The following is a 26508-nucleotide window of genomic DNA, read 5'->3' as shown; positions in this document are numbered from 1 at the left end:
ATGGGACAGTACCTTTTGACGTTTAACAGGGTTGCCGAGACCACGAACATTCCATGTTACAAAATTACACATGACGGAAGGCAGGAGAAGGGGGTAACATCTGGGTCCAACACACTGCAGGGAAACAACTATGAGGAAAGACAATGCAAACAAATACATTACAAATGAAAACCGAGTACAATATACAAACAAAAGCAGGGAAAATCAGGTAAACAGAGAGAAACAGTGAACAGGTGAACATACCGAGCATAAAGAGAAGAAAAGGGGAGCAAGGAAAAATACGATGAGCAACAATAAGCAAGGATGAGGGGCAAACAAGAAAGATGAGGAAAAACAGAGGAATAGGGGAAGAACACGCATGGCCTGTGAAATGAAGGACAAGAAAAGAAAGATAGAGAAGAAGAGAAGAAACAAACAGATCAGGGCAAAGAAGCCAGATCTGAGAGAAAAGAGAATACCAAGACATTAGGAGCATGGAAACGCCGGCAAAGGCGCCAACCCCACAGAGCGAGGGAAACGCGGGAAAAGCAGAAATAGGAGAAAAAAGAAAAGAAAAGTCTTAGGAAAGAATTACATAAGAGAGACCAGGACAAGGCCACAACAGTCGTCAAGACATAAGTTAAGTAAATGCAGGGAGTAAAGAAGAATCATTTTCAGTCATTGGTGTCCATAGAGGAAGCAGAGACACTTTGAAGATATGCTCGAAGTTTCAGAGGATCATCAAATGTACGGGAACGACCGTTGTGAGTTATTTTGCAGAGACATGGGTGCAGAATTCCATATTGAATGTTCAAGTCCCTCATACGAGGGCGAAGATTCATGAACTCCTTACGACGTGCATTCGTAGCGTTTGATAAGTCTTGGGCAATAAAGATGTTATGACCCGACCAAGTGAGGCGACGTTTTAGTCTTGCAGCTTTAAGAACAGTCATCAATTCAGTGAACTCAAGAAATAGCAGGATAATGCCCCTAGGTTTGGTCGGGTTGGAGGTGAGACGACCCAGACGGTGAGCACGTTGGATGTTTAGAGGATTGGATTCTGGCTGGAGTTCCAAAAGATCATAAAGGAATTTGCGAATGAAGGACACCATGTCAGCCTCCTCAAGGGACTCCGGAATGCCATAAATACGTAGGTTATTCCTCCTGTTGCAATTTTCAAGGTCCTCTGTGTGTAGCTTCAACTGCTGAATTTCCTTTTCAAGAAGGGGAATTTTGGTAGACAAATCCTGGATGTCACTGATGCGTTGCTCTAGGTCCAAGACCTTGCCCTCCATGACAACCCACCTATCTTCTATCTGCTTGAGCTTCTCATTGGTTGCAGACATAAATGGTTGTAGACCACAAACCTCTTCTAGGATGGAGTCCAACACAGGGTTCGAGGAGGAACGAATTGGAGACGGAGGATCATTCTTGGGGCGTTTTGGTTTGGTACCGGTGACGGAGGATTTCGCGTGGCCCACGTCCAGAGACATTGTGCCAACAGAGGGGCACACTAGGAGGAACGCAGGGATGTAAGCCACACCACAGGAACCAAAATGCTGAGGCCCTATATGTAGAGCTAGGAGAGGCAATAGAAGGAAGAGGTTATATATGAGGTAAAAAGGAGCAATGGAGAAGCAATACCTCAAACCCACAGGGCAGGCGTCGAAATTGAGTGAAAATCAGTTCAATACGCAGGCAAAAAACCATCCAGTAATAGGGCAGTAGAGAAACAGCAAAGCGTCCATAATATATGAGACCCAGGGGGGTCAATTGATATTCCACAGAGGGTTGTAGGCAGGTGAGAGAAAGATGTTGAGCATTGCGCAGGAAAAACACCACAAAATGGCGGCCGTTATGAAGTAATGATGTAGTCACAAGCTTGGAAGGGAGTTGTGGCGCAAAAAGTCATGAGGGTAGAGCAGAGTAGCATGCTGTGTTTATCCTACAACATACCTTGTAAAAATGTGCCCACACGATGAAGCAGGAGGAGTACGGGCTGCTGAGGAGGCAGAGACGTGAGAAAAACGGGACGTGAGCTCGGCGGCACAAAATGGCGGCCGCTCGCGTCCCATAACAGCTGAGGAAGATAAAGCGGCAAAAACTGACAAAAGCGGCAATTAAAATAGCCGCTGCATCTCGCAACACACGGGGACCATGTTCCACGGTGCGGGGATGCGTGTAGCTGGTCTCCGGATCCGGGGAAAGTATCGGGAAAACTTCGAAGAGTCCCGCGTCGCCTCGGAGCTCAAGGAGGCAGCGCCAGCACTCGCCGGCGCGTAAGCCACGCCCCAACAATCAATTTTTTGTACATATACTTTTTGTACATATGGTTTTAAAAGCTCTGCATGCTGTATATCGATACCTTTTATTAACAGGACCTGTTTCCTTTTGATGGTTCACTTTCATCGTACTGTGCACCTGATCATATATTGAAATATGTATTACTCTTTATAGATTGTACTATCTTTCACTGTCCTGAAGAGGCTCTGAATCTTAAAGGGCGGAAACGCATCAACACCACCATCTGGAGTAGTCTCCTTTTTACAATTTGCAAATATCTCAAAATATAATTTTGTGGACCCATACTAGGAAACAGTGGGCAAATTTATCCTGCATGGGTGTTTCTGTTATAGACTCCCTCCTGTTTGGACTGTGTGAAAATTAAGAAGCTCAGTCATAGTATGCCCAAACAACAGGAAGACTGAAGAACATTTCTAACCTGCTACGCAAATTGTAGAGTAAGAATTTTTACAGCACAATATAATTTTTCTTTGTGTTTCTGTTTATTTATTTTGGGTAATATACATATATTTGTATCTCATAATTGTTTTATTATGTACACTTCAGGGACCTATACCCAGAGTGAAGAATACTATGCGTGTTTTAGAATAAATCATGTTTTGTATAATCAAACACATCACCAATGACTCATTTCAATTTTTATGGTGGAAAGTACTTTTGTAATAATTAATTCCAATAAAAACACATTTTCTCTAGCCTAAGTGCACAAGGTGGCAACACCCACCTGGGGTCTGTATTATGAATAGAACGCACTTTCTCTGTTTGCGCCATGATTTTACTAGGTGCAAACAGGAACAGTGTGCCATAATACAAAGAATGCTATGCCCCTTGGGCAGACGCAAATTCGTGCTGCCCTTAGGGCAGCACATTCAAGTGAAATATGATGCAGCTGCTTCAAAGACAGTCTGTGTTTCACAATGCATGAGGCACCCCCCTGCACTTTGAAGAAGGGAGAGGGATCTCCTTGCAGGTGGGTGCAGTGACTGACTCAAACCACCTACAGGGAGATTTAAGGGGGGTCAATAGGACCCTCCTCCTCCTCTCCAAAGGGCTGCCTTTAGGAGGTGCGCTGAAAGTGCGCTTGGACTTTGGGGGTCAGATCTGCAGCCCAGCTACTATCATTGAGCATGGCAGCTTGCTTTCTCAGTTTACCCAAAATAGATTTCTGAACCTGTTACAGGACCTTCTGAAAGAGGCGGAAGCATACCAACAGTTAACCACCATTTAGCTAAACTTAAATGATACCTAATACTAAACATAAAAGTAAATAGCAACACAAGCTAGATAACAGGAAGATTTTTTAGGTTAAATGAATTAAGAAGGATGTAAAATTAGACAAACATCATTATACATGGAACCTTTCATGTTTTAGGTAACTTTTTATGATCTAAAGGCAGGCTGGACAACTATTGGATTTTTCCTCTTCTCACATTTTGCCCCAGAATTATATATGCTTTGGGTTGGTGCAAAGTAAAGCAAAACAGTACAAGATATTTACTATCCAATGCAAAATGGTGTTTAGCAAGGGAAAAGAGCACTTTTGTGCTCCTTTGCATCAAGGAGGCATTACTAGTGAGGATCAGTGTAAACATCCATAGGTTTAGACACAAAGCCCAATCTATTAAGAAAGCAGGACTGGGCTTTGCACAAAATCTAATGCATAGTGAAAGCAGGCGTAAACAAGGGGAATGTGTTTTTTTTTAAACTGCAGAGCAGTACATCCATTACGCGGGATTCTTGTGAGTTTGTTTAGGCTATGAATTTGTAGTGAAAGGGTATGCTTCCAGTACAAATCACATGTTAATCAGAGCACATGTGCACCAAGGTGCGAAGCTGTGAATCGGGTGAGGCAGCCTTGTTAGAGCACCAATGCAGGGATGACAGCAGAAAGCCAGTCTTAGTAAATAGTTGAGAATGTGCTGTGTTTACCCTTTGTGCAATGAAGTACACCAAATATGGATGCTGTGCTACATTGTGTGAAAAATTATTAAATCTGGGCCCTGCCATGTTACTGCCAGTGCTGCCCTTTTTGGGTCTCGCTGGCAATGCATCCTGCAAGGATGCATTTGTCCAGCTGGAGACCAATAGCGATCAGTCTGGGGGGAAGGAGGACAAGAGGGTGTACGAGCTTTTTGTCTCCTGGATTCGTGTGCGCGAACGCGCACGTCGCGTCCCGCGCCGTACACATGCGCGCGCAGACAGACACTCGCTCACACACACACCCCCTCCCCCACAGTCACACACACGCACTCCAAGACACATACACACACGCACACACGCACGCACACACACATACACAGCCCGCGGCCCCCCACCCGCGCGCGCGCGCACTCACATGCCCCCCCCCCAGCAACCCACTCACCGGCTTCCTTCGTGCGGCGGCTCTCCTCAGTTGCAGGGCCCGGCAGCAGGACTCTTCTTCCCTCTTTCGGCACTGGGGCGCAGGGTAGGCTCCTGCCTGCTCCGGTGCTCCAAACACGGCTCTAATCAGTAGTGGGAAGTCTTCCTCACAAATAGCAAGAGGACGTGAATTACTTTTGGAGGTGTCTCTGGAGGAGGAGAACTTTGAGGTCCCTTTTGAAGGCCTGGGAGGAGGCGGTGGTCCGGAGCTTTTTTTTGTCCTCTCGCGGTTTGTAAATACAAAACATATTGCATTACAAATGCTATAGGTATCACATTTGCGAAAGTTATAACTATTGGCATTGTAAATGACGAAGCTATTAATTTATCTATTTAAAAAAAAAGAAACATAAATAAAAACGTTGCCATTTACAATACCAATAGCTCAAACTTTCCTAATGCGAGACCTATTGCATTGCAAATGCTTGTTTGGTTATATTCCATTTCACTATTTTCACTACATTGTGACTTTTTTGTCTTTTCCTATCTAATATCTTAACGAAGACAAAAACATCTTCCAGTAGCAGCCAGCAGAGGGCAGTGCACGCTTGTTCAGCTAATTTTATTTTTATGCATTACAGGCCCTAGTCATACACTTTAGTTTGTACCACATAAAGTAGTACTACAGTAGTACTACTCACTTACTTTAAAATGGTATTCATAATCCTTTGTGCAGAGATCTCTGCCTCTTCTATCCTTTCTGTGCGGCGATCTGGGCCAAGGTGATTGCCGCACTTTGTCAGACATCCCCCCACATGTAGGTATATATTTCAGTAGCAGGGGCGTCTCCTCCACTAAGGAGGAGGAGCATCTCCCCACTAAGTACAAAAAGAAAAAGAAAATGATAATAACGCAATGTTAAAAAGGATATGTTATTATTATTTTCGTCTTGGAACCACCCTGGTTGGGGCAGGGCTGTGCTTGCCTGGAGAGGGAGGAGGAGTGGTTCCTGCTGCACTTAAGTGTCCATGACGGTTTGGCTGGCTGTCTCCACTGGCCAATCTGTCATGCGCACTTTGCTTGTTCTCCACCCAGGATGCATTACAGCTTGGGTGGAGAACATGCCCAGCCTCCCAGCCCCCATCTGAGCACCAAATCACGGCGCTCACACCAATCACAATGCGGCCTTAGCAGCACTGTGATTGTTCAGGGGGTTCTGGGAGGCTGGGTGCTTCCTGTTTGTTCGTTCGTCGCAGGAGAGGCGGTGGCTGGCAATCAGCAACGATAAGGTACGTTTTTTTTTCACACACACCCCCCCTCCACTCCTCCATTCCCTTGCCACCGTTCACCAAACAGCCACCACTGTTCAGTAGCAAATGTGGAAGGGACAGGCGAGTGGCTGGAAAATGTGGAGCATTCGTTCTTTAGGGAGAGATTTAGGGAGGGACAAAAACACCCCACAAAAGAGTAAGACCATTGCTATTCACAAGCTACAGTTGTTAAGTTACTACAGCCCTAAAGGTGTCAAAACAGATACAAATGTACTTCAGCTAAGTCTTGGAGTAAGTGAAGCAGCACACATGGTCACGCACAGGTACTGCAACACACACACTCCCCTTATGAACTAATGATAAAATAATTAATTAATTAAATCAATATTTTAAAAGTTAATAATAAATAATAGTAATACATGTAATCAAAAATGAATTAATAACGTAATTTTTTTTTACATAGTTAAAATAGGGGACGCTTATTGACTAAAACAGACCTACCTGGCCAGATTCACGAGGCACAGCAGCCCACTAGATCAGAAGAGCAGCAGTGCAACAGACTTCCAGCTCTCTCCTCCAGCCCACTTCTCGCCGCACCCGCTTCGCGGGTGCCGCCTCGTCTGCAGGTGTTGGACGCTACATCAGCGGGGAGTAAGAACAGCGGACCAAGGCGAAAAAGGCGGTGAGGGGCGTGAGGCACCAGCGGGGCTGCGAGCGTGCGGGGACTTCATTTCCCAGAAGTCCCTGCAAGACCGACGTATAGCTTCCGGTCCGCTCTCCCTGCTGGCCCGCCCCCCGCCCATCAAAGGCACTTAAGAGCGTTCCTGCCCTTTAGCGAGCGGGACGCTTATTGACTAAAACAGACCTACCTGGCCAGATTCACGAGGCACAGCAGCCCACTAGATCAGAAGAGCAGCAGTGCAACAGACTTCCAGCTCTCTCCTCCAGCCCACTTCTCGCCGCACCCGCTTCGCGGGTGCCGCCTCGTCTGCAGGTGTTGGACGCTACATCAGCGGGGAGTAAGAACAGCGGACCAAGGCGAAAAAGGCGGTGAGGGGCGTGAGGCACCAGCGGGGCTGCGAGCGTGCGGGGACTTCATTTCCCAGAAGTCCCTGCAAGACCGACGTATAGCTTCCGGTCCGCTCTCCCTGCTGGCCCGCCCCCCGCCCATCAAAGGCACTTAAGAGCGTTCCTGCCCTTTAGCGAGCGGGACGCTTATTGACTAAAACAGACCTACCTGGCCAGATTCACGAGGCACAGCAGCCCACTAGATCAGAAGAGCAGCAGTGCAACAGACTTCCAGCTCTCTCCTCCAGCCCACTTCTCACCGCACCCGCTTCGCGGGTGCCGCCTCGTCTGCAGGTGTTGGACACTACATCAGCGGGGAGTAAGAACAGCGGACCAAGGCGAAAAAGGCGGTGAGGGGCGTGAGGCACCAGCGGGGCTGCGAGCGTGCGGGGACTTCATTTCCCAGAAGTCCCTGCAAGACCGACGTATAGCTTCCGGTCCGCTCTCCCTGCTGGCCCGCCCCCCGCCCATCAAAGGCACTTAAGAGCGTTCCTGCCCTTTAGCGAGCGGGACGCTTATTGACTAAAACAGACCTACCTGGCCAGATTCACGAGGCACAGCAGCCCACTAGATCAGAAGAGCAGCAGTGCAACAGACTTCCAGCTCTCTCCTCCAGCCCACTTCTCGCCGCACCCGCTTCGCGGGTGCCGCCTCGTCTGCAGGTGTTGGACGCTACATCAGCGGGGAGTAAGAACAGCGGACCAAGGCGAAAAAGGCGGTGAGGGGCGTGAGGCACCAGCGGGGCTGCGAGCGTGCGGGGACTTCATTTCCCAGAAGTCCCTGCAAGACCGACGTATAGCTTCCGGTCCGCTCTCCCTGCTGGCCCGCCCCCCGCCCTTTAACGCCCCCTACTTAACAACATCTTACTCCCGCAGCGCGGGCCGCAGCCCGGGCGAAGACTGGGCAAAGACAGGGCCGTTTGAGGCCGTTCGAGGACGGCAGACGACGGCCTCGGCACAGAACCCTAGCATCTTTTTTCTCTCCATCACACGTAAGGTAGGCGGACCAGTGATTCCCATCTCACATTACAACATAGAGTGGCTAGCCACAGGATTTATTGTCTACCTCCTGTCAGGCCCACGTCGCAGTATCTTGCTTCACATCGCAGTTGTCTACAATGCGTACTAGAACTAGAAGCAACACTAAAAAAGCTACGTCCGTGGTACAAGTGACCGGTCCCATAGATCACTTCATCTCCCGGGTCAATGAAACCATTGACAAGAGCATTATTCTGTTGGAAAAAAGAGTCTCCCTGGATCTCATGAATGCTAAACGTTCATCTCTGGGCTCTCTTGCAACCGCAAGCTCCCCTTCCCACCAGACCGCTAATAATTGTTCTCTACCCTTACCCTTAACGGCTGTCCCCACATTGACTGTCCCGAACGCTGTAGACCTATCTGTGACTCATTCAGATTTCGATCTGTCATACGTTGACCTTGAGGCTACCCCAGATTCAGAAACATGCCAAGCACCTGATAAGCTAGAGCAGAGTGCACTTAGTTATCCCCATATACCTGATACAGGAATGATTCCAGAACTGATAGAATCAGGGAGAGGCACCACCACTTCCATCAAGGCTGTGCCCAAGACTAAGGAAAAACCCAAAGTAAAAGTCAAGAATCACAACTTGATCTCACCTATCCCCAACTCTGTGTCAGGCATACCTTGTTGGGTTGAAAACATGGTAATAGACCTTAAATCTGATCTCGAAGCCACTTTAGCGGCACAAATCAAACCTTTAATATCTAAGCTGGACAGACTTACGTCACTTATTAATCTGAAATGTGGTACCAAGACAAGCGGGATCGGGCCTTCACAACTGCACGGGGCAAAAGAAGTACTTCCCAAAAATACACCCCGCATCAACCATGTAACAGTCACATTGATCAAGTCTAATATCCCACTAGCTACCAAGGCACCAGCTGTACAGCCTCAAATCCAAAAAGGGAATAAACCAGATGCTTCCCTATCCACCCCTATTCCCGAAGGTTTAGCTTCAGCAACTCAAACAGCTCCGAAAACTTCTACAGGTTCAACCAAAACAGACAACCACCAAGTTAAGGGCATAAATGGTTACACTACCACTCCAACAGTACTTTCCTCCTTAGATAATCCTCAAGAATTTAAGACAAAGCAGGTTCGCTCTAAAATAATCAATCTGCCGCCGGAAGTTTCCCCCTTCGTGGTCGTTTTAACGGCCGTACCTCCACTGAAGGAGGATGTCAGAGAAACTTTCGCAGAGCTAAGGAATAAATGTGCGCAGTGGCTCCAACTGCATAAACCCTTACCCACTCATATCAGTGGTCAGATTTTTTCTGTACGTAGAGGCGACTGGGTGGGCAGGAACACGAAGACCATAGCGGGTGACGTTATCACCATCAAATTTAGGGAGATAGGGGCAGCAAATTATATCTGCAACACACCGAGCAGTGGACCTGCCACCCAAATAAACCCACTTCCCTTGTGTTATTTCCTACCCACACCTCCAAGACAAAACTTTTCCAGCTCCACCTTCCCAGCAAATAGAGGGTTTCCACACCCCCCAGAATACACCACGTATCAGTGGCAGCAACCACCATATACCCCACGATTCCCTCAAATACCACAACATACAACTTTCCAGTGGCAACAACCCTCTCAACCTCTACAACCCTCATACCCTTTTTCCCAACAGTGGCAGCAGCCTCCTCAACCCACACAATATTCCACTCACCAGTGGCAGCAACCGTGGCAAGGACGGGCCCCTCCTTTCAACCCACTAGGTCTTAACCATCAAGGCAGAGAAAGGGACGAATGGAGAGGACAAGAACAGTGGAGAAATCACAGTGACCCCCCACGTTGGGATGGTTGGAACGGCCTTCTCTTAACAAATAAGTATAGTGCTCTAGAGTGTGTCGATTGACCACCACAGCCAGAAGAACAGTCTCTAAATAGCACTGACCCAATGGTATCTTTGGACCCTTCTCTAACCCCTGTAGACCCAGAGATTCTTAATGGACTGCAAAAAGTTAAAATTCTTAAAAACAATCCAACAACTTTAAGCCTGATCTCCTGGAATGTCGCAGGGTTAAGGACAAAGGTGGAGGATGGGACAATCATGTACCATGCGCACAGACATCAAATAATCTGCCTACAGGAGACGTGGTCACAACTAGAACAGCATTTACAGGGGTATAAGACATACTTTTCCCCTGCGTCAGTGGGACAGAGGGGTAGACCAAAGGGAGGATTAAACATCTATGTAGCTAATACCATCCAAAACACCAAAATAAATATCATTGAACTGGACCCTAACTTCCAGATCCTCGGTCTCTCCTCACTGAAAAAAGAGCTCGTAGTTATTATTAACTTTTATAATAACCTTGACGAACCAGACTTTCAGAGAATTCTGGCTCACCTCTACAAAAGACTAACTACCCTTAGACAGAAACAAGGAGCAAGAGGTGCGGTAGCTATAATATGGGTAGGCGATTTTAACCTACACACATGTACCCAACCCAAGCAAAAATGTCCTGGTATGGTGACAGAGGAAGGTCTTTCTCTTATCCACTTCTCACATAATAACATGGGCAGAATAATGAACGATCTCCTATCAGACCTGGACCTCCAAGTAGCAAATACCTTGGATTATGGAACCAACTCACTAGCACCAACCTTTATAGGAAGAGGTTTCAGCACTACGGTTGACTTCATAATAATATCAGCAACCCTACAATCTAGAGTAAAAAACTTTGAAGTCATACCGAACTCCCAAAGCGACCACGCCATATTAAAAATGGAAGTGATAATAAACCACCAACAGTCTCCTCCTATGATAATAGCTAGTGCACTGATCCAGGAAAATATAAGCATGGATAAATTAAATGGGTATTCAATAAAGTGGGGCAAGATAAATCCAGAGGAACTCACTAAAGATCTGATAGAGTCAGTGTACCCCCAAATTAAGAAATGCCTGGATATGTCGACAGAAGACGAGGAACTTCTTAACAACTTTGCCCAAATTATGGCCAAAATAAAGGTTCTACTCACCGCAAAACATAAAGCTGGACCACCCCGATTAAAAGGTTGGTTTAATCAAGAGTGTACCCAGGCCCACACAAAACTTAAACTAGCCCTAAACAAAGACGAAAGAGATCCTCGTACTATATCCATCCTAAGAAGGGAATACCACAAAACCAGAAAAAAGAGAAAAGAGGAACTTAAGCAAACCCTTTGGAATGAACTCCATGTCAGCGCACAGGATAAAAACACCCAAGCATTCTGGAGAATACTAAGAACTCCTTTTTTGGCTGATGATACACTCCCAAAAATTGAAGTTACAATAGAGGCAGCAGAATGGGTAGCTCATTTCACTAAAATCTTTCAAAAAGCATCCTCCGACCAAGAAATAGAAGAGGAAAAAGAAATACGTCCAATATACCCTATAGATTTAAACTTTGAAATCTCTGAGATCCTTCTGGCACTAAATTCAACCAAAAATGGAAAAGCTCCAGGCCCAGACGGAGTCCCGGCTGACTTTTTTAAATACAAAATAGATCTTTGGGCCCCGATCATCACAAGGGTGTGCACCGCAACAGCAAAGAAAGGAATCCTGGACTCATGGACAAGCTCCATTATGGTACCGATATTTAAGAAAGGCAACCGCCAGGACCCCGGTTGCTACCGCCCAATTTCTTTGCTGGATTCATTGGGGAAGATGGCAGGCAGAGTGATCCTGGAACGACTTCAGGATTGGGTGGAGGAGAGAGGTATACTATCTGACCTACAATTTGGTTTCAGAGAGGGACTAGGAACCGTGGAACAAGCCCTGAACCTCTCGGTTATTTTTGTAAAATATGTGCAAGCCAAAAAAGAAAAACTTTACATGATTTACGTGGACTTGTCCGCGGCTTTTGACTGTGTCTCTCATATTAAACTATGGTCCCTTTTAGCCCAAATGGGGGTAGATCCCCCCCTTTTGAACTTTTTAAGGGAACTGTATTCCAATCCTTCCGCAAGAATTCGATACGGCACAAAGGGAGAACTGACAGCGTCATTCAGAGTGGAGCGCGGGGTCAGACAAGGATGTGTCCTGGCGCCCTTCCTTTTCTCCCTCTACACTAACAACCTGGAGGTAGAGCTTCTGAAGGGCGCCCGGGATCTCCCACAGGCCAAACATCGCCCGATCCCCGCTCTGCTCTATGCGTACGACGCTGTCCTTCTGGCACAAACTCCTTGCGAACTTCAAAAGTCCCTAAACAGATACTCCCAATTTATGAGAAGCTTAGATCTTCACATAAATGTGAAAAAGACTTTCGTGATGTCAGCCGGGGTCGGGAGAAAACATCAGAAAACCATTACCCTAAACACCCAAAAAATAGACCCCACAACCGAATACTGCTACCTAGGAGTCACAATTGACAACAAACTCTCCTGGAAAAAGGCAGTGGAAGCCAGGAAACACTGCTTTAAAAGAGCATTAGCAGCATTGGTGACGTTTACACAAAAACTGGGAAAACGACCGCCCATGGAACTGTTGACAATATACAAAGCTAAATGTCAATCAACAGCTCTATATGGAGCAGGCTTATGGGGTCACACGGACGTCACTTCCCTGCAAGTAGCAGAAAGTAACTTTTTTAGATTTCTCTTGTCAGCCCCAAAGCGATCTTCGATCTATGCCTGCCATACAGAATTGGGCGTCCCACACATCGAAGATCTTGCAAAAATACAACCACTACTCCTATGGCGCCGCATTTGGGCTTCAGAAAAAAACGAACTCACAAAGGCGATACTGGCTGATGCAATGTCCTTGGACCATGCTTTAAAAATTAAATGGCTGGCCTACATTAGGAACTTCTTCATCGACCTCGGAGTAGAGCAATACTACCTAAATCCTGAAAAAATTGTAGAACTTACAAAGAATAAACTAAAAACATTAGCTTTGGGACACTTGGAAAATCTAAGATTACAATCTGAAGTAGGGAAACAGTCCGTTCAACACGCAATAACGGTGCAATCCACCTTTTTAATTCAGCCCTACTTAACCCTCAACATTGGTACTTTTGACCGCTACCTTCTGATAAGATTCAGACTAAATATATTTCACAAGCTGGTAGCTTTTCCAACCCCAAACGTCTGGGATTCAAATCCACCTTTATGTCCTTGTGACGAAAAATCAAAACAAACCACCCTTCACACCGTCTTGTTCTGCAAATTTTATCAAGAACTCGTAAAGTTTGGCTATTGACTCTCCTAAAATCTTGGGGTCTTAGACTATGTCGACCAGCCATGCTGAGCCTGCAGCTTTTGGACACTGAAGCCACCTGCTACCATGTTCTCAACTTCCTGAAGTGTATATACAGACATAGAAAAAATCTTTAAATTAACTGTATTGAACAAATTAATTGACTTTTTAAAAATTAGATATGTAATTTTCCATGTTATTTGTAAACTACCTTGCACTGCAGATTTTATTATGTACCGCTTTTATGGATTTCCCAAAAATCCGAATAAAGTTTATTATTATTATTATTATTAAAATTAATTAAACTCATTCTTTTGATACAATGTACAGCATATTATTATTTTTAAAGTATAGTTTTATTGCCATTTATTATGGTTACACATGCGCAGACAAGATATTAACATTGTATAAATTACTATACACATTTAGTTCAGTATAACCCTTGGATTGGTCATTTCATTCTGCATCATTTCGTCTTCTAACCCAGCTTTTCATGTAACCTCACTGTGTGTTATTATAAGCTGTATAAAGCCATGTCATTGTTAAGGATGACTATAATGATTCTATCAGGGAGGTTGTGGAATGCCTTCTATACTCAGTGGTCTGCAATTTATATAAAGATAGCAATGAGAACAAAAAAGAAAAGACACTGAACATGTAACTTAAGTCTGCAGGAAGGTAAGATGTATTATGGTCTTGCGGAGAATCTAGGGGTGGGGCTTCTCACCCAGTATTTTAACCTAGGACAAGCCCGTTATACCACCTAATGTGTTCTGTACATTTATGCCATGGGGAGAGTAAACATTTATGTTCTATACTCCTATCGTCTTCACTGTATGTCTGCGTTGGATGCTCCCAGACAAATAACAATTCCTTCCATTGGTCATCTATGGAGGGGCGTCTTTGTCCCTTCGCCTCATTAAAGCTCCATTCTCAGCCGCCCTGGTCCAGCTAGTTACGTCCCGTTTCCAGGTGTCTATCCGTGGCATGGTCCAATGGTAGATTTCCAGGACATTGCTATCCACCTTTTGGCTAAGGCCATGGCCAGGTCTATACATTTATTCCCCACTTTCCGTTTTGGTGGGCGGGGAAAAAGTCATAGTAAGCGTACATCAGTGTGTCATTAATCCTCAATGTTACTTCATCCCAAAATGGTCGCAACACTGTGCAGGCCCAGTTCATATGTATGAAATCTGCATCCTCAAGGTTACACCTCGGGAAGTTACTTATATACCCTCCATATGTAATCCGGAGACAATGGGGGCGTCCTATAGGGCACCTGTATAAAGTTGAACTGCATCTATTTCTATCGGGTGTTGCGAGAGACCTTCTTGGGTGATGCCAATACCTTGCCCCATTCCAGATCGGTCAATTATCTGTGTTGTGGGCTAGTTCTCATCGTCCCCTGAGTGAGTCCAGCAGTGTAAGAGATCCTGTCAAGGCTACATAAAACCATTTTACCTGGTGCCCGGCTGTACCCAATACAAGCAATGCATGCAGTATTGTGTGTGTCTCCGGTTCTTCCCGACCTTTCCCCCATAATTTCCCAAAAGTGCGAATTAGGGCTTCATACTGCAGGAATTGTCCAGGTGGGAGACCACGGTATTCTACTAGTTCCTCAAAAGAGCCTGATACGTTCTCCTGGTAGCAGTCACCCACTGTCTCCAATGCCACCTCAGTCCAGGCTAGCATTTGTTCAGGTGTAAATATCCATAGTGGGTCTCCATGGGGCAAGCCAACGAGTGGCAGCACCGGCGTGTATCGGGGAGTCTAGGCCATTGTGGACATGCATCATTTCCAGCATTGCAGAGCTGTGGTCTGTAGAAGTGACCGATAAGGGATTACCACTATAGGATCAAACACCTTAGCCAGAAATAGAGTTGAGTGTGCGTTAAACTCAGTCAGGAATGTTTCCTCTGAATTTACTCCCTCCAGCCGGTGCGCTAACCACTGCAACTGTAAAGCTAACAGGTAAATCTAAAAATTCGGTACCCCCATGCCCCCTTAAGCTATGGTACGTTGCAACATTTTTAGCTAGACCCTCTGTCGTCCATCTCACCAGATAAGGTCCCGTATTAGGGAGGTCAATTGTCTGAACTATTCCATAGGCCTAAAAATTGGGGGGGTCTAACAAAGAGATATAGTAGGCGGGGTAGCATGACCATTTTAGTGTGTGAAATTCAGTCGTAGGTAGGATGCTCCAAAAAGATATGCACGACCTAAGGGATCGAAGGGCTCTATCTAGGTTACCCTCTCCGAGATCATCCAGAGAGTGGGAGACGTAGATTTTCCCCATATTTAAACGTATTAAGAGCCCAATTAAGATTTGCGGGTAATGCAGGGCTCTGAGTAGTGCTCCTGACCCTGGGGAACAAAATGTTTTATTCTTGTTAACCTGCCGTCCAGACAGGAGTGCAAATCTGTCCATAAGTCCCATGGCCTTGTCAGAACCAGCCACAGCATCCTTCAAATATATCAAAAGATCATCAGCATATTTGAAAATGGTGTAATCGTGCCTGTCTATGGTCAGCCCCATCCCATTCTCTCCCAATCGAAACAATGCAGCTAGAGGCTCAATTGCCAGAGCAAATAGTAGGGGTGACAGGGGGCAGCCCTGTTGGGTGCAGCAGAAAAAATTCCATATTAGACAGATATTGTTATGCCAGTTTTGACTCTCGCCATGGAGTGTGTATATAAGATTCTCACCCATTTGATCCAGCTCTCCCCAAGACCCATGCGTATCATGGTCTCGAATAAATAATCCCAGCTTATTGTAGCAAATGCATTTTCCAGGTCTATTGATAAAATAGCCGCCTGTGTGAGAGATGCCTCATCAGGGTGGTACAATATAGAGTAGAGTCTACGCAAGTTAAATGAGGTTTTTCGGGACAGAATAAACCCATTCTGGTCAGTGTGTGTGAGGGTCCGCATATTAGGGAGTAGTCAGAGTTCTGGAACCTTACTAAGGATCTTAACCTTCTTGTCAAGCATGGAAAAAGGCCTGTAATCTACTACTCGGGCTCCCAAGTCCGTCTTTTTGGGGAGTCGGATCACCAGTGCATTCCACGTTGAATCAGGGAGTCCTCCGTGTTTCAGAAACTTGGCACATAGAATCACCAGACGGGGTGCCAATTGGGAGGCATAAGCCACATAAAATTAGGCAGGGAGTCCGTCTGGTCCCAGTGTTTTACCCATGGCTATGGTGGTAATGGATTGGCGAACCTCTTGTCACTGGGTCTCCCAGCATCTCCTGAGCTTGTCTATCTAATACTTCAATCTGTAGGGTTGTTAAAAAGTCTCTGATCTCTTTTTGTGTAGTTGTGGGGGCTCTATATAGTGTCTCATAGTATTCCCAGATAGGGTATTGATTGCTCCTGGCTCATATACGGACATATACACAAAGGTTGTCGTGTTGTTCCTCATGAAAGAGAGAAATACTGATACAGTCTATAATGCAAGTGGATTAGGACAGAGTAGCCTGATGGTCACACTGGGAATCCATTTTGTTGGATTTTAATGCCCTCACACGCCCTTTCAGGTGTCATGCTTCATCATTTGGTCCTGCTCCTCGTTGGGTCGGCGGTGCAATACCCAACGGGCAACACCTCATAGAGGGGCTCTTTAGCGGAGATCTTTTTCCAACTGCCGTATGGATGAAGTGCGGGTATGGGGCCAGAATTCAGGGTAGACGTGATTTTGTAAATTAAAATAAAGCTAGTGGTACCGGAAAAGCTTTATTCAGAAGGGCCACTGCTTTGGTTAAAAACGATTTCCCAGAGGAGAGTGGTGGAAAGTAATGTTTCCCGCTCTCATCTGGAATTTATTGCAGTCCGGTTAACATGTTTCTCGCTACTCTAAAGTTTGTTGAGCGATTCTTCAGGACCAGGAGGACTAGTTAGCAAGTATCTAGAAATGTATGTAACTGTCTACACTGTTACCACGGAGTATGGTGTATTTAAGCTCGTTTGGCTACCACACTAGTGGGTGAAGGGAAGAACAATATTATATTACCCTTCTTCAGGTTGTGATTGTTAAAACCTGTTGGAAGAAAAGGGGGGAGCATATCACAAACAATTTGTAAAACATTGCATCAATGACTGTAATACTTGTGTGTTCCGCATGCCGTGGTGAGTCATGCGTGTCATAACCTTATTACACAAGTGTGTCACGCACTCTCAAAAGTGGGGGTTCAGTGGGAGTGACATGTGAAGGTAAAAACCTTGGGGCAGATTTATGTTAACTGGCGCATCCCCAGGGATGCGACAGTTAATATGCGCCACAGTGTGCCACAGCTCCGCCACCCATGGTGCGCCGCATTTACAATGCGGCGCACCATGGGGCAAAAACGGCACAGATGCGTGACGCATCTGTGCCGTAAAGGCGGCCCATTGCTGGAGTTGCATCGCAAGCGCGACGCAGCTCCAGCAAGGCTCGGGGGTGCCCTATCTGACCAATGCTGCATCAAGACCTACGCCTGCTTCAAGCAGGCGCAGGCTTTTGACGCAGCATTGGCCTGAAAGTGACTGAGTGAAACCTTATAGATTTCACTCAGCCACTTTTGCGAGGCGCACCTGCCCCGGAACGCCCACCCTGCGCCGGAACACCCACAAGCGGCGCAGGGCTTTACAACGTGACGCATCTGCCTAGATGCGTCACGTTGTAAATCGTTCGTAGGGATGCGCCACGTTTACGCCGCCTTTCGTGACGCAACAGCGGCGTAAACGTGGCGCAAGGGCCTCATAAATCTGCCCCCTTGTATTTAAAAGTGAATACCCAATTGGTATTCATCGCACGCAGTAATTCACAACTCACCTAGAGTTAAAAACAATCAGACAACGACAGTGTCCAGCAGGTAAAGCTTCAGGGAGATCTTCCACCACAATGCTATATAGAGGAAGAAATCTCAATGGTATGCATAGATATACATAGACTGTATGGTAGTATCAATCTAATATCGATGTACTACATAGCTATACATAGACTATCATACAGTTGCTATTGTAATTTCAGTGTTGTGCTGAAATGTGAGACATAATGGCTTGTTTTGGGGTTTTGGAATATAGTCTCCCTAAATTTAGTGTCTCTCGAGGGCTATGAGATTTTACAGAATGTCGTGTAAGTCCTCAAAATATTGTTTGTGGCTTGAGTTCATAAGGGGTAAGGGTGGGGTCAGCTCTTTTTGAGTAGATAGGTTGAATCTCGCTCCTGATATTTAGCGCGCTCAAGTGTAGACTAATAAGTCGAACACAGACCGTTCATTAAGTAAGTAGAGTGCCTGGTTGTAGATTACGGTAAACCACAACGTGCATGGTCTCATGCTGGTATTTCGGAACCCCGTGTGTGTCCGATTCGGAGTGTGGTAAGCATTATTAAGTTATGTGCCTGGTTGTGGAGTTTTCAGAAGTGCGGAGTGAAGGGTATAATGCCGACACTCCGGAACCCCGTGTGTGTCCGTTTTGGAGTTCGGCAAAAATCCCGCTCGCACACGTTTACCGATAACTAAGGCATCTTGTTGTGGCTCAGTGCTGCATTAGAAATAAATGCCTGCGGGATACAATTTACTTAGCGTGCCCGCTAACACATTATGGCGCGTGGTTATCTTGTGCGTAAGGCACATTGTTTAACTAACTACCACTTACTTGGTGATTTCCTGAGCTGCGTTACAAGCACCTACCCAAATACGGACATGCCTGCCTCAGATCGAACATGGGTGATCGGGGTCCCTCATGATTCCGGTCAGACCAGCAATGTGAGGACGCGGCCGGCCTTCCCTTCTTCTTCCTGCACCTTAGTGAGGTGTGTCTTTGTAATCATGGCAGCGTAGCCATTCTAGTGCCTCGCTATAGAGGGTCCACGATTCTAGCAAATGTATCTGTGCTGTAGCATCTGTACCCTGAGTATTTTCTAGTTTACGCAATTGCTCTTCTAGCTCTTCCTGTTCTCTATGGAGTTCTCTCTGCAACCCCACTGACTGACCCAGGCAGTATCCCCAAATTACCACCTGAAACGCCTCCCACTCCACCAGTACTGTAGATGCTGAGTGAGTGTTTTTTTTTTTTTTTTTTTTTTTAAACCTTTATTGAAAATTATAAGCAAACAAATACGGGCCTACAACCCAGGGGCCGGCCACAACAACATTTAAAGCACAGTAGCAAGCAGTTAGGCGACTCAGCAACTTAATAAGACTAGCGCGATTATTTCGAGGTACACTATAAACACGTGCGTTGCCGAGAAGTAGGATAAATGAAGGTTTAATTTTAAAGGTTTTTAAGCGTGTCCAAAACAACAAAAAGCAAGAAGGATCAGAGTCCAAACGATACATCCAGGACAAAGGTGGGCTACGGTCATCAGAAAAAGCATCAAACATTATCCACAAGACATCCGGCTGGGGTCAGAGAAATCAGGATATATAACGAACACACAGTACAATACACCCCAGCCACTACCCATATCCCCCAATCCACCCCAGGACTCCAAGAAACAGGGAAAGAAAAGAATAAAAAAAAAAGGAAAGAAAAATTAAGGCCCATAGGAACAGAAACGAACAAAGAAAAACCCCCCCACACACCCCCACCCAACACACATGCAGAGGCTACGGCCTACCCCCCCCCTAGCAGTGCGTCTGTCGCCCCAAAAGAGTACCCGAAATGCAGAAGAAAGAAAAGAAAGAAAAAGAATCACAGAAGACCGGAGGAGGGCCATAGAAAATTCAAAACAATCAGCACTTTTAGCCGCGGCCACCCATCCCCGGACCCCACCTCAGTACCTAACCAAGCTTTACCTCCAGCAATTGTCCATCACAGCCCCAGCAATACACACAGCAGGTCTCAACAAAAAAAGAGGAACAGTCTCAGCCCTGTCCCCTTCGATCCAGCATGACGGCGGAGTCCAAGTCTAAAACAGCTAGCGTAGGTGGAAAAGGCGACTGTAAAATCCACTGCAGAAGTCGAGGCACTCGAAATGGGCCACACCGGCTGGGAATTCGGTCACAAAAATCAATAAAAGCCACTGCCGCTTGCCCGAAGATAGTACAGTGGGAAGCAAAACAAGTCCAAAGTCCAACTGCCGCAGCAGGCCGAGGCAAAGGCATCGAATCCAGGATGAAGCCAAGAGGCACGCCATCAGAGAACAAAGGAAGTGGAAAACATGGCGTACGAAGCAGACGCGCCGGCCATCGAGAAAGGTCAGTACCGCCAGACCCCTTCAGACCAACTTCGGAGCGGACAGCAGCAGAAACTGTGGCCTGAGCAGCTATCACCCCCACGGGCTCCAGGGTAGACGAACCACCGTGAACAGAGTAAGGATGTGGCGTAGCGTGCAGCATAGAAAGGCAATGACGGCCAGCCGGCGAAATCGCATCAAGCCGGTCCCCCAATCCTCGGGCAGTGTGATGAAAGGCAACCACAAGATCCTCCAAAGCATTTAAGACATCACGAGGTCTCAGCAGTGTAACCGCAACGGAGGAGACAGCCTCGTCCCCCGCCCAGGGCGAACGGCAGCAGAGCAGTTCTGAAAGCAAGCCGCCATTCACAATCCTCGACGTACAACACTGCTGCAAAGGATCTGCGGGGCCCCGCCGGGACACATACATGAGGACAGCCGATCCTAAAGCCGCTTCAACTGTGGCAACGCCGGCGAACAAGTAGCCCTCGAAATGAGCAGAGGACTCCGCTGGTAGGCGCTGGGTGCCCAATGCAGAAAATGGCGTCCGCTATGGGGGAAGAGCAACAATGAAGCAGATCCGTCACAGCCAAGCTGGGGAAGGATACAAAGAGAGAGCGCCGGTACAATGTTTCCGGGAGCATAGGAGCGCCGAGCAAGGGGAAGCGCTGCGGCGATGAACCCAGCGCAGCAATGTAACCCCAGCTGACCGGCTCCTCCTCCGCCACGGCGGCCGCTGTTGTTGTGGCCGTGCCCCGCCTCACCCCACAGGTTACGGCCCGGCTGCGATCCCCAAAGGGCCGGAAAGAGAACAGGGACGCCGCACCACCGGCAGCGCTCGGACTGCGCCGGGAAGCAAAACAACGGGATCAGGAGCACTTCCCGAGTTAACTTGTTGCGTGAAGGCACAGGATATGCGGCAGGATTATAAAGAAAGGCACGAGGGTCGGCGGAGCCGAGAGACTAGGCGGCCATCTCGGCTGCAGGCTAGGCTCCTCCTGCTGAGTGAGTGTTAATGGCAAAGAAAGTTTCAATGTAAGTGCCCAGGGACTCCCTGAAGTGGGCATCTTCTAAGATCATGGGACTGCGTTTCCATAGTGGGATCGGGGGCCAGTCCCCAAGGGGTGATGGGTCATTAATAACTGAGTGTGATCCGAGAAGATGTGCCCCAGGTATTCAGTGTGAGTGACAGTCCCCCTAAAGTCTGGGGAACACAAAAGGGCATCTAGGGCCCGATGTAGGTAGAATAGATTTACCGATTCTTAATTACCGAAAATTACCGAATTTTACCGATTCGGTAATTAAGAATCGGTAAATCTAAGGGGTGGATATGTAGGTATTCCAGATGTGCTGGAATACCGAATCGGTAACATTCGGTATCGTGTTTCGAGACTTACCGATTCGGTATTGACCGATTCGGTAGATACCGATTCGGTAATGGCAATACAACCATATGGTCCAAAAGTCCCATAGGAATGCATTGGCAAAACCGAATCGGTATTTACCGAATCGGTAGTTCCCGATTCGGTATAAATACCGATTCGGTAAATACCGAATCGGCAAACACGGAATCGGCAAGCAAGAAAGTGAAACTAATGAAAGCAGCCAATGAGGTGAAAGCCCCCTCCCCCACCCTAGCAGGGAGTGGCAACCCAGGCAGGTGCAACTCATCAGAACTTTCTGGAGAGGCAGCCAGAGCTGAGCAGTGAGAGTGAGCAGCAGAGAGAGTGTTTGGAGATCTGTGAACACAGTGGAAATGGCAAGCAGCTCTGAGAGCCGGAAGGCTGAGAGAAAGCGCAAGGTGAAGTTCAGCAGCATGGAGCTGCAAGTATTGGTGGAGGAGGTGGTGAGGGTCCACAGGCAGCTGTATGGAAGGCTGTCCCTCACAGTCCCTGAGTCTACAAAGAGGAAACTGTGGAGTGCCATCAGTGAGAGGGTCAATGCTGTTGGTGTGACCCCCAGGAGCATGGATGACCTCAAGAAGAGGTTTTATGATATCCGTAGCCTCACCAAGAGGAAATTGGCGGAGCTGCACAAGCAGGCAGGACTGACCGGTGGAGGCAGGAACCCCGCACCCCCCCCTCATTGAACTGGAGGAACTGGTGTCCACAACGATTGAGACTGCAAGTGTGGTTGGAGTTGGGGACATGGACAGCTCAGCCAGAGCCAAAGCAAAAGGTAAGAAGCATGTACAGCATGACACACCCTACCAGACACCTCCCCATTGGCCCCAATGTACAGCCAAACCCCAGTCCAGTACTGCTAGCAAAATACATGAGCAATGCTTGATGGAAAATGTAGACAGCTAATGTAGGAACAATTTACAGTGCACATTAAACTGCAATGCACTTTAAGAAAGAAGCAGAGTAATGAAAATGACATGTGCAATGCATTTATTATAGTGACAGTAAGACATTTCCGCTCAGTTGACAAATGCTACTTTATTCCTAGGGGCGCCATCAGGTAGTGGAGCAGCAGCTGCACAAGTCTCAGCTCCAGCAACAGCAGACAATGCGGTGGCAGGGCCAAGCAGCATGGATTCCTCGCAGGAGGTGGAGGACAGCAGTGCCATGGCCAATGAGGATGACTCAGGACATGCCCTCTTATCTCCCCACTCCCCCCAATTGTCTCAATCCCCACCATTGCAGTTCTCACCAGAGAACTCACCCACACGGTCCCAGCCAGCACCTGCCACTGCTCCAGCCAGGAGGAGTATTGTGGCCCCATTGTCCATCATGGAGGGAGCTGCGGGTCAGGCACCAGCACCCACACCTGTGACACCTGTGGCACAGCAGGACACCCAGCAGACCAGCACCAATCGCCGCCACCCACACACTTCCAGCAGTGCAAGATCATCACGGGAGGGCACCGTCTTCCAAGGGCTTGAGGGGAGCATGGTCCGAATCCAGCGGATGCAGGCCAAGTCCATCCTCGCTTGCCACCGGCAATTGCGTGAGCATAACCTGCAGATGGTGGAAATGACAAAGGGATTTGCAGCGTTTGTGGCAAGTAACAGGGAAATTGCAACAGGAATGGGGCGCATTACAACTGCCATAACACAGCTGTGTGCCAAGATGGACCAGCATGAGCACATAAGGCGCAGGGATGCCCGTGTACAAAACCGGGCAATTAACCGGCTTGCCGCAGCAACAGCCCTGCTATGCCGCCGAGGGGCAAATATGGAAGAGTGCCTCACTCAAAACACTGCGGAGGTGACCAGGGGCATGGCCCGCATCACCAGTGCCATGGAGACACTCATCATTTCCAACGCAGTGGTGAATCCTGCCCTGGACGTGGCCGAGGCTGGGGACAGCAGCAGCCGCAGCAGTCCGGCCAGCGCAGTGTCCGAGCCGCGCCGGAGCTCCAGGCGCTCCGCAGAGGCAGCCGGACATGCAGAAGGGGGGGAGCCGCATCCCAGTGGGTCTGCAAAGCGCAGCAGGAAATGACACTGCCAGTGTGGGTGAGGCAACCCGCCCCATTTCCTGTCCCCACATTGTAGTTAATCATTTCATTTGTTGCACATCAGTGCTGTAACGTTGTACCACAATTAAAACAGTTTCATTTCTTCACATCCATAATGTGTCTGTGCATCTGTACTCACTCAGAAATAGTTGTCTGTTATCTCCTCACGTCTGACCCTGCCATCACTTGGTGTAGATACTCCAGCAGGTTGTGTTTGTGGCACAGCAATGTCATCGTCAGGGTCCTCGTAGTCAGACAACTCTACCTCTGTGCCCTTCTTGACCGCAAGGTTGTGCAACATTGCACAGACAGCAATTATCTTGCAGCAGGTGATGGGGGTATATTTAACAACAAAGGGAGAGGAAGGGAGAAGGAGACACTCTCTTAGTCCCCAGTCAGTTATGCAAAAACAAGAAAAGAGAGGTCAGATCAAACACTTGGTCAATCTAAGTGAAATCTCTACAGACCACAATTCAAGGAGTCAAAACAGGAATTACCACATCCGATTAGGAGTCAAAACAGGAATACCACATCCGATTTGGGTGGTAAAGAAAGCCCTCACACACTGACCTGGTCAGTGTCATGCTTCATCATCGGGCCCCACCGAAAGAGGCCGAATGCCTCTTCGGTGTGCTACGACGCCAGAAAGACTGCGGAGCTGGTTTGTGTGTGGAGGGCGTGCTCTTGTTTACAGTGAAATATTAAAAGTGCCTAAAAAAAGGGTGTCAAAAACAAATTTTAATAAATGATCCCTGAGGCACAAAGCAAAGAGTATTATGTGTCTGTATTTACTTGCCAAGGTTCAGGATTGGTAAAATACAGGATATACTCAAATTCTTTTAGTCAACATTTTTCAGCCATAAGGGTGGTATATTACCGAGGCATTCTTCAGGACTAAACCCCGGCGGTATGGGCTCTCTAATCACCCACCCTAACCTGGGGACGTGAAAGTGAAAATTATAAAAGTGAAAAAAGTGCGTAAAAATGTTGGAAGAGTAAAATACTCAATTCCAAAAAATACTCCGTAAATTTGGAGTGTCACTGCACCTGTAAAGTAAAAAACAAAGACAAACAGAAGACAGACATGAACATTGTTAATATGAGCCTTCCTTCGTTGTCATAGTGCTCCATGATATGTGGCTCAATTGGTGTTCCCAAAGTAAACATAGATTTTATGCACCATCCAGATAGCCCCTAGAGGATGATAGCAACTAGCTCTGGGAAGTGATGTGCTAGAGGTGTGCTATTTACAAGACAAACGATTGAGAATGGGGGATTAAAAACGCAAATGCGTGTACTCCTTATGAAGGGATCAATGGACCTCAGAGGTCTGTGCCCCTCAAGTTGGTAATAGAAGGTATAACTCTCACTTTCAAAAGGGGCGCTACTAGCACCATGGGTCTCGGGAGGGGATCGGAGCGACCTGGCACATCCTAAAAAAGAAGAAATGGTACAGTTGCAAAAGCCTGTGCACGAGCAGATACTTAGCTCTATTGGCAGATGGAGTAGCGATCTCGTTTTCAGTGGTTACTCACGCCCTCAGCGCTCTCGACCCGCTGCAAACCTGGTTATGGCCTCAATGTCGGACCCCGAGGATAAAAAGCCGGGGTCGGTAAGCCTGTTTTTAAGGAGCTCGGTCGCGTATGCGACCTGTTTCCGGGTGGGCGTGTCTAGCCGAAAGCGAGGCTTGGGACGCACACGCCCACCCCGGCGGGCCCAGTCTTGTTCAAAAGAGGCTTGGATGTCGGCTGGTAGTGTTCCACCAGGGTAGTGAGGACAATGTTGCTAGGACGAATAGCGTTGTAGCGCTAATGCCAGAAATACTAGTAGATCCAGAACTACTAGGTTCTCGTCATTTATTTAGAGCATAAGCACAAATAGGTCTATGTTGGAGGCAAAGGACTCTACCTTAGGGCAAACGCTCATGACACTAAAAAGGTCTAGACTCTGGGTGTCAGGACTGGACTTTTTAGATGTAACTAGTCATTAATGAGAATCACAGGAAATGGAGTGACTGGTTTTGGCAGACAGATGGTTCCCAGTAATGGTTGGAGTAGTAGATCAGAAATAGCAATACTTCTCTCAAGATAGTATTGAGCTCCAAGGAATGTCATCGTTAAGCCCATTAACGTTGGTGCCCAGACGATACACCCAACGTTGCTCCTTTTCGAAAAGTCTACTGGTTATGTTGGCTGTACCCTTCACCTCTTCGATTACCGTCCACCTCATGTCATTCGGAGTGTGGTTTCTGTCCAGAAAGTGGCGGCTCAATTTAGTGGTTAGTTTTTTGCATCTAACATTGCTCCGATGCTCGCAGATACGTTGTTTTATTCTGCGCGTTGTCATGCCGACATAGCGTAGCTGGCATGGACACGTGATCAAATACACCACGTTCATGGTGTTACAATTAGTATGTTCTCTTTGGGTCCATACTTTGCCCGCTTCAAGCGACAGAGTTTTGGTCGCCTCTGTCAGATGGCAGACACTACAGTTAGAGCACGGGAAATGCCCTACAACTTTTGGCATACCCCATGCGCTGGTGACTGTAGGCGTGGGTTCAGGGAATTTGTCCTTTGGACGGGTGTGCACCAGGGCGTCTTTTAGACTACGACCTTTTTTAAAAGAGAATAGAGGTTTCTCCCAATTCTCCCTGTAAGAGGTCAGTATGTTCCAATGTTTGTTTATGGATTTTTTCAT

Source organism: Lissotriton helveticus, chromosome 2_1 (genome assembly GCF_964261635.1).
Source record: "Lissotriton helveticus chromosome 2_1, aLisHel1.1, whole genome shotgun sequence".
Lineage (NCBI taxonomy): Eukaryota > Metazoa > Chordata > Amphibia > Caudata > Salamandridae > Lissotriton > Lissotriton helveticus.
This window is presented reverse-complemented; position numbering follows the sequence as displayed.